We start from the raw sequence: 10,066 nt of genomic DNA, 5'->3' as shown, positions 1-10,066 counted from the left end.
TTAGATGCTGACGAAGCTCCACAACATTTCCTGAAGCCAGAGTTGTACCAAAAGAAGGTCACGTGACCGGTCTCATCCATTACAATTTATTGAATGCAGGCGAAACCATTACGGAGGACATTACGGAGGACAAGTACTATCAACAAATGGATGAAATGCATAAGAAACTTCAACAACAACACCCAACATTAGTCAACAAAAAAGGCCCAATTCTTCTCCATGACAATTCCCGACCACACGTTGCTAAACCGATCCTGCAGAATTGAACAAAACCTTGCCTCATCCGCCCATACTTTCCAAACCTCTCACCTACCTACTACCACTTTTTCAAGCATCTCGACAACTTTCTGCATGAGAAATGCTTCAAAAACCTAAGAAATATCAAAGACGCCTTCAACAACTTCATCACCACTAGAACGCAAGATTTTTACGCTAATGACATAAATACACTTGTTTTGTGTTGGCAAAAGTGTGTTCATTCTGATGGGGCTTATTTTGATCAATAGATTTTTACTTGAGCCGAGATATGTTCATCTGAATTAAAAAGTTAAAAACCGCAAGAACTTTCTTGTTAATCTGATATATAGATCTAATTTATAAAACTGACTATATCTGTCTGTCTCCATATTTTTGAACTCTATCTCTTCCGAAACTAAAAGTCATAGAGCAGTGCTAGAAGACTCAAATGATTGGATTTTTTATGGACCATTCTTTTATGGGCCTTTAGCTGGTTAAAATAGTTTTTAAAGGGTCAAAAAGATCAAAATTGAAAAAAAATCGTTATACATTTTGCACATCCATCTTAGTTTATTCTTAATCAGTTCATATGCGTGTCACGTTGGTACAGTGGTAACGTCACCAGCTTTGAATGCTACAGTTTTACTTTTGGTTTTGATTCTAGCTGATAGTACCCAAATACTTTTTGTTTTTTACTTTTAAAATCACGACTCTATATAATATATACAAAATCTGGACAAATTAAAATATCATATTTAAGCGTATTTTACAACTGGGCAAAGCCTCCCCCTCCGTCGTTAGTATATATATATATATATATATATATATATATATATATATATATATATATATATATATACTTTAGTGTTATATATATATATATATATATATATATATATATATATATATATATATATATATATATATATATATATATATACTTTAGTGTTTTTCCTTTTCTGTATAATTTAAATATGTATTTTTCTTGGTATAAAATATATATTAGAAGCTAAATAAATAAATAAATAAATAAAAGAAAAAGACAAATAATAAATTCAGACAAAGAAGGATTTAGAATTTTCGTCTGGCAAAAATTGATACGGAATATCTATATTAAGATACTATCCCCTCTCAAAGAATGCATCATTTTTGCAGTAAGAGAATTTGTGCCAATTAAGAGAAATCAGGAGTGTGATTTATCTTGTGCTTTCTTTTTCTTTTTAAAATACTTTCAGCAAAGTTCCACTTAGTTTATCTAAACAGGAGAGATTATTGGCTCGAGAAGACATGTGGTAAAACAATACTGCTTACATCCAAAATGGCTGACGAATAGATAACTTTTAATTAGATAAACTATCTTGCATTGGCGGCACTTCAACTTAATCTCATTACAATTGAGATTTGGTGTCTATTGTTTGCTCGTTCCCTGTCCTATCGCTGTAATGTTGCAACCCTGTGCCTGTTTTATAAGTATTTTAATGGAATGTGCTCCAACGAACTTATTGCACTTGTACTCTCTTCGGCATACACACACCTGACAAACTCGTCTTGCATCAAAATCCCATGATGAAAAGACTTCTACTCTCCAGAGTTGTAAGCCATGTTTAGTTTCAGAACAGTTTCTGATGGTTAGTTGTTCTACACAAGTCCTGGAGGTGAGTGGTTCTCAGTAGACAGAACAATTTCCGATGGTTAGTTATTCTACACAAGTCCTGGATGTAAGTGGTTCTCAGTAGACAGAACAATTTCCGATGGTTAGTTGTTCTACAAAAGTCCTGGAGGTGAGTGGTTCTCAGTAGACAGTTCTTGAGTTGGAAGCCACAGAGCAAAAGATTCTTCCTGTGTTGACACGAAGAAAACATGCGAAGTTGCTACAGAAAAGGTTTAATATTTATGGAGAAATTCTGGTTTCTGATTGGTTGGTAGCAGAATGTGAATTAATTTGATTCATCAGTTCCTAGCAGCATTGTTTATAAATAGAATTTCTTGACTGTGCGGGATCATACCCCATTATAATCTTTATGATGGGATGTGTCTCCTAGCGGCTTCAGCTGCAGGGAGACAGGGTAGTAGTACACGTCAAGGATCCGTTCTTGATGCTCAGCCTGACAGATGAGGGGCCAGGAACCGGCCCAGCACCTGTCAGGCTGAGGTACACCGCCTGGGTAATACCCAGGAGGTCCACCCTCCCAAGCCTTGCCACCCGGTTTTTGCAATTGCAGAAGGCCCCCTCCTTTAGGGGAGCCTGCTTTAGATTCCCACTTTCTTGGCCTTGTGCCAAATATTGCTGATGTGGACAGCAATTTAAATAACTACCCCATTATAATCCAAAAATATTGCAACATACTCTAATAGCTTATTTCCTTGAATAGCTTCTTCCCTCGGACTGCTAAACTCTGGAATTCCCTCCCTATTTCCTACTTGTTTGATCCTACTATCATGACGAAGTTTAAATGTAATGCAAACAGATATCTTGCTTATCTCCTCACATAGTTCCCTGTAGACATGGTCCCAAATACCAGTGCCTTACGACCAAGTGGCAACATGTCTTGTTTTTGGTGAACAAGAGTAAAAATAAAAAATATCAAACCTCTTTGGCTGCTATCAACTTAAAAAAAAAAAAAAGAAAAAAAAAGAATGTCTATAATTCACTGAAGAATGTTCCCTTTATCTAATCTATATAGTATTAAACTAGCAGGGAGACCCGATGTTGTCCGGTATTGAATGATGATTAACTAATATTTTGTAATCCTATATATTTATTGTCATCGAAATTGCTGAAATCACTCATTTTCCATTCAAATCGATTGTTTGCCTACTCTATTTGGGAACCCACCGGAAGGAAGCTTAACATACCCTCATGCAGTGACTTAGTCCACAATACATTATAGTCTACATTGCACTGTAGAGAACCTACTGCTGATTTTATAAAATTATTTTTTTATATATAATGGCTCTAATTAAAGTTTAAAATGCAAAATCCAAGGTGTTATGCTTCGGTCGTGCTCTAAACAGAAGCATTCATTTTTGGACACACCCTCGTCATATAGAAACTACTGTTGTTTTTATATGTCTGGCCTTTCTGCTTGTGTGGTGATAGTGGTTTGAATTTAAGTTTAAAATGAAAAATTCAAGTATCATGGCTCAGTTGTGCTTTGAACAGAAACATTCATTTTGAACGTGTCCCTGTCATATCAAAGAATCTACTGTAGATTTTAGATGTCAGACCTTTCTGCTTGTGTGGATATATTTATCAACTGTGTGATGATACAGGATACAACCGCAGAGAACATCTGAATCAAACAAGAAATTGTGATGCCAAAAGAGAGAGAGAGTCAGATATATATTTAAACAAACATGACATCATGTTGACAGCAAAGAAGAAGATCACTGCCTACTAGTGATGGGACGATTCCAATATTTTTCCCGATTCCGATACAATTACCGATTCCGTGATAAGTTCCCGATTCCAATACAATTACCGATTCCGATTCTTTATAAATCTCTAATTATTTAATTATAAGTTTGTTATTTTCTCCGATTTTCATAAAAACACATGTTAAATATGCAGATATTTTCCTAAACGTTAAAATTACACTTTTGGAGGATGATCTATCGATTTTAGCTTTACTTGTATTTTAAAATCAATAAATATTTATTATTTCATCACTATTACCAGCAACGGAACATTTTACGTTAAACAAAATCAAATAAAAAAAGACAATTAAAAGAACCGATTTTGCATCAGAAAATAGGCACCTATATTTCCGATCCCAATACTGATTCTGATACCCTTAAATGTTCCGATTTTTATGATTCCCGATCCCGATTGCAATTAATCGTCCCAACACTACTGCCTACTTCCATTCTTATTGAAAGAACTGAAAAAATATGCTAGCCTTAGCATCTCAGAAAAAACTATGAGGATCTCAGCGGGAACACATACCATACACATACCATACACGTACCATACACATACCATACACATGCCATACATGTAATTTTATGATGAAGCGATTCTTCACTCCCAGCCCTAGACACCTTCAAAATTTCATCCCATTTTACATCAAACAAGCAAATATGCCACCAGTAGTGATAAGAGAACATACAAACACAGGAACACCTGAAAATCTGAATAATCCCCCTATAGATACACAAAACCAAGACAAGTCTATCAATGCAAGGGAATGGAATCAATCACAATTAGAATGAATCACAACTCTGAAACAAACATCCCAACACAAAGAACATCCCATAAGACTGCAACCCCGAACAAAACTAAATCAACTGAAACAACCATTCGTAAAAGATTACTTTTGCCATTGAGAAGACTTATGCCAACAAACGAGCCAGGGAGACTTGAGTCTCTGAATGGTTTACACTCTTTAATCATTCATTTAATTAAAAAAAAAAAAAAAAATACTAATCATTTTAATACTAACTGAACCAGGTTTTTTTTTCCATTCAGAAGAAAGATAGATAAGAATCAATATGTCCATTGATGCATGTTAAGGACGGCAAAAAATGGGTGGACAAAAATAGGGGCACATAGTTTTGAAAGCCGATTTATCATAATTTTTTTGTAGGTTTCTGACTACTTTTTGATTGTATTTGAAAGATTAAAGACTAAAGTTAATTTCATAAAGGAAAAAAATATTTGTACGCGTGAAAAAAATAGTTATGAAAAATGTTTTCACGGTGAGCTAACCAATTCAGCTAAATTTTGAAGTTAAATAAATTAATTGTAAAAATCCTTTAAAATAAAAATATTAGTTTTCTGGGTCTATTTCAAAGATAATTAGTAAAGTAAAGTCCTAAGATATTGAATTAAATAATGAAAAAAAACCCACCTTGTTTGTGCAAAAATAACTTAATTAGCCCTCAAAAAACAAGTAATTTACCGTTCGTCAAAAACACAAAAAACTAAAATTTTGTAAACATGATTATAAGGAGGCCCAAAATTTCAGCCAATCGAAATGCTGTTTCAAAGTGAAGTCATGATAGGAAAAAGAGGTAGGGGTGTCAGATTTCTTCTTTTTTTTTTTACTAGACGTGCATTCATACATTCCTATTCTGAACGTTTGTATCAATTTTTATCATTTTTTAATTTAATTATTTTTTATGTTCCTGGTTTGAAATCAATTTTTTTAAAATTATTGTTCGAGATTATATAAAAATTATGTTACGCCGAAAGTTTCACATTCTTGCAAGCAAGGAAATTATTAAAATCTTGCATCTAAAAATTATGCGAAATCTGTAATTTAAAAAAAAAAGTAGAAATATTTTTGCTATTATAAGTTTTTTTTTTGCGTGAAAATATTAAATAAACAATGCTTAATTCAATGGTATTAACGGTAGTTTGAGAAATTAATTTTTCTTCGAGTTATATTGAATTCATTAATACGGACTTTAGGGGCTTTTTTCGTAATGTTCCTGTAAAAATTATTATTTTTTTTTTATTATTATAAATTACAATGCTTTATTTATATAAAAAAGCACAAATAAATTCTTGTGTTTTTTATTTACTACTGAAAACCATAACTTTAGTAAAGGTATTTTTTGTTTAAACAAAATAATACATTTCCACTAAGATTTAAATAAAAATAATTAGTTCATTATATTCCGCGATCATTACTATTGATAAATACTGAAAATTTTATTAAAATTGGTTAACTTCCTTATTTTTGGTGAATTTTTAAGTAAAAGGAGGGGTCAAAATGTTTATACATTTTGAGCATCGGCATTCATTTTGCCCGTATGTTAAGAGCAACCATTGTAATCTGTTGTAATATGATGATGCATGTGCATGGATAATTCAATGAGTAACATGTATCATAATTGTATTATTTTTTTAGGAAATCTGCTTCCCTCACTTTAGCAATGATGAAGAAAAGATGAAAAAACTACCCCAAGTTATCGTACATAGCTAATAAGTAGTAGTATTAGTAATTTTATTATTAACAACAGTGATTGCAAAATTATTTCAAAAAGAAAGCTAGCACAAAACACCCCTTTTTCTTCGTACTCCTTCTTAATTAAGTTAGTTGTAATAAATGTTACGAAAAAAAAAAAAAAATACCGACACAAAATCATTGAATAAAGCCTTTAGAAGTTTTCTTGTTCTTCTCAAGTATCCTCAACACTTCACCCATAGGGAAATAGGAGTACGGTTACAAAATCAGCTATTTTACTCCTGCAATCCAGAAAGAATGATGGTTCTACCAGATCAGACTGTCTGAAAATATTGGCCTCCTGACCAAAACTGCACCAAACATTGATGTTACCGTTTTTTTCCTTTCCCTTTGCAAAATTTAATCATGTTCTGCAAAGTCAAAAACAAAGCAACTTTTTCTTCTACAAAACAAACAAACCAAACTCCATGAATAAATATTTGAAGAATAGAAGTTTTTTTTTTCCAAATTACTGAATTCAACATTAAATAACCCAAAAAATGGTTGATATGCTGTTAAACAAAAAAACAAAAAAGAAACAAAAAAACCCAGAAGGAATGAGGAAGATGCTTTGCATTTTGCTGCATATCGATTCTTGATTCTATTGAGTGTGTTAACTTCTAATGAAAGTTACCACTATTCAACTAGACTTTAACCTTATTTAGAAAAATACCGTTTTATTAACATTATTTTTATCCGCCAACTTCTAATATTGCTACACATAAAGTAATAAATTCAATACCATAAAATGTCGCACCCCATGAGAGATTTTTTTCATACCATGTGATGATTCATTTTCGAGTTAGCTCTCTTTGCCAGAACCTGTTTTAATATGCTGCCACATTCATGCCAGAAAATACTACCTATTTCCATAAATTAGTTGACGAAGTTGATCTACTCGAAAGCAAATCCCCAATATGCCCACATACAATATGCAGAGGGACACGGATCAATAGTCACAGGGAAAAAGACTTGACTGCAATTGGCCATGTCACAAATTGAAATATCAATTGATGCATTCGATTGTTCCAATTGTTGGTTTGCCTGATTTGGGGATTAATGACCATCGAATACTAATTAATATATTTGACACGTCCTGGAGAAAAGAACATGTATTTGCAAAAAATGGGACATATGAGAAGATTCAAATGTTATACGTAAGAAATAAACATTGTTTAAGAAATAAACATTGTCTAAGAAATAAACATTGTCACTTTGACAGGATACTATAATACGTTTCTTTTGGAATTAAATGTTTTTTTCTAATAACTTTTATTCATCTGTAACAAGACACATTCCTACTGAGACCTAAGAGTCTGCTGTGGTTAGGGACCGGTTTTAAAGAAGGTTTTCTAAGGGGATTGTACAGCAAGATGTTTGTTTACATTACATTTAAAGGTGTACATGTTGGTGCAGTCAAGGTACTCATAACAACGAACACATTTCAAAAGCAAGGACCTCTGTTGCAGTGAAAAAATGTTGCACCCCTCTGCCTGTTTTACAAGTAATTTAATGGTGGATGCGCCAACAAACTACAAGCCCTTGTACCCCCTCGACGTAAATACCCCCATCGAACCCGGCAAGCAGCAAAGTCCCACCCCTACACAGTAGAGATCCGTAGATGTAAGAAAGCCTTCTACTCTAATAGTTTCTTCCCCAGAACTGCTAAACTCTGGAATTCCCTTCCGGATTCCTGCTTCCCCAACTGTACTAACATGCAGAAGTTCAAGTGTAATGTGAACAGATATCTTGTTGTTCAACTCCTTACATAGTATCCCTGCAACTTATATCCCTGAGAGTAGCGCCCTACATCAAAGTGGCACTGTGGCTTGTTTGGGGTGGAAATATAATAAAAAAAAGAAAAGTGGTTTAAAGAAAGAAGCTATCGGTTTTGTTGAGAAGTATTTTCATTAAGGGTGTTCAAATGCAATATTCTCTGTAAGAAAGCAAAAAACAAACAAACAAAAAAAACAAGATGAAAAACTATATATTTGACACGTCTTGGAGAAAAGAACATGTATTTGCTTTTCATTTTTTTTTTAAATACTTTTATTCAGGCAATGTATTTGTTTAAAAAAAAATGCTTTACTGGAATTTGAATACAATATTGTGAGTTGTAGGTGCATTTAAAAACTAAAAGTAATTTGTGAATGTTATGGTTTTAAAGAAACTAAAAGAAACAAGACAACAAGGAGGTAGTTAAACAAGACTGTCTACTTGCAGAAAGTACAGAAGCGATGTGTTGCCAGAGACTGTTTCCAGATAATTAGACTTCTAGAAAATGTCAAAGAGAGAGCGAGCAAAAATTAGCATATGCGAGAAGGTTGTTTTATAGGTAAAATATTAGCGTACGATAAGGGTGCATTTATTTATATGATGACAACATTAATATTCCAGAAACAAGAAGCTCCCACGTGAGAAACTAAGCGACATCTCTGATATTTCATCACCACCCAAACCTTCTGCTCAGATGTTTATCATTTCCGACCAGCTAAGAACATGGTTACTGTGAACTCTACTTCTTCCAACTTTGTAGCAGAATAAGGCCTCAATGATGGTCTAAAACTCAAGAATAATTCTTGTTCAGACAACACAGTTACTACCCTTGATCAATGTTAGTACTTCCATAGTGTTCCTCATCTTTTAGCTGATAATTATTCCGTCTCATTAACCCTTTTCCTTGAGTAGCTCATGGCATTGATACATGATAATCCAACAGTAAAAATAAAGTTTTGTCGTAATTTTCCTCTAACTGGGGGTGGAGTGGGATCACCGCTTATCATGGCTAAAGGCCACTCGATACAGGTTAATGAGTCGGGTAGATGGTGAGACAACATCATGATCATCAGTAATGGTAGAACTTATGTAGGGTTTAATTATTTAAGAGAACGGTTCAACAGGAACTTATTTACATTAGACTTGAAATCGATCATGTTAAAGTCAGCTGGAAAGCAGTCTTACTATATTATGTTCCACAGACGGACTGTTCTAAGAAAGAAACGTTTCCCATGGAGTTTTCGTTTAGTTTTAGGCAAAGATAGAGAGTAAGGAAATTTTTTTACAGCGGTTGCAGCTAGACGAGTATTTATTGCGAATGTTTTGCAGGAGGTGCGGAACCATAGAGTGAAGCTCAGTTAAAACATATCTGAACATTTAATGAATTCGTTGGTAATGTTAGAAGCCATGTTAATATGAGACATTAGGTGTTAGTTGCACTGTTGAAGTATTTCTCAGAATAATCGGTAGTTCAATTGGTACAAGTAATGAAGTAAATATACTAGTAGATATCATTATTAAAATAAGATACATTGTTTCATTGATCTATAAAAAAAATAATTGAACCATTTGAAATATTTATATTACAAATTGACAAGAATTTTTTTTTCTTGTCCAGAACTCCCCCCTACATTAAAAAAAATAAAATAAAATAAAGAAAGATCTGTATGATGACGAAACCAAAATATTATATTCCAGAAATTACATAAATTGATCAAGTAGTTTTATTTTATAAAGAAAATAATTTTTAAGTGATTAAAAGGCATTACAACATAAATCTTGCAGGTTTGAATATTGAATTTTATCTCCCTTTGCTTTTTTTTTTATAGTGTTTTCAAAATGGTGGACAAGACATTGTGTAACTTCACATGGTTCACCAAAACTAACTCTAAACAGAAGAAATCTGCCATAGATTGTGCATTTCAGTTCTTGTAAAAAGTCAGAAGGAACTACATATATATATATATATATATATATATATATATATATATATATATATATATATATATATATATATATATATATATATATACTAGTAAAAGTACCCGTCGTTGATCGGGTTCAAAAACAGCCTACAGAAAATGGACTCTGATTTATGAAAG

The sequence above is a fragment of the Euprymna scolopes genome, chromosome 21, assembly GCF_053919585.1.
Source record: "Euprymna scolopes isolate OS-2025 chromosome 21, ASM5391958v1, whole genome shotgun sequence".
Classification (NCBI taxonomy): domain Eukaryota; kingdom Metazoa; phylum Mollusca; class Cephalopoda; order Sepiida; family Sepiolidae; genus Euprymna; species Euprymna scolopes.
The sequence above is the reverse complement of the archived record's forward strand: the minus strand, read 5'-3'. Positions refer to the sequence as shown.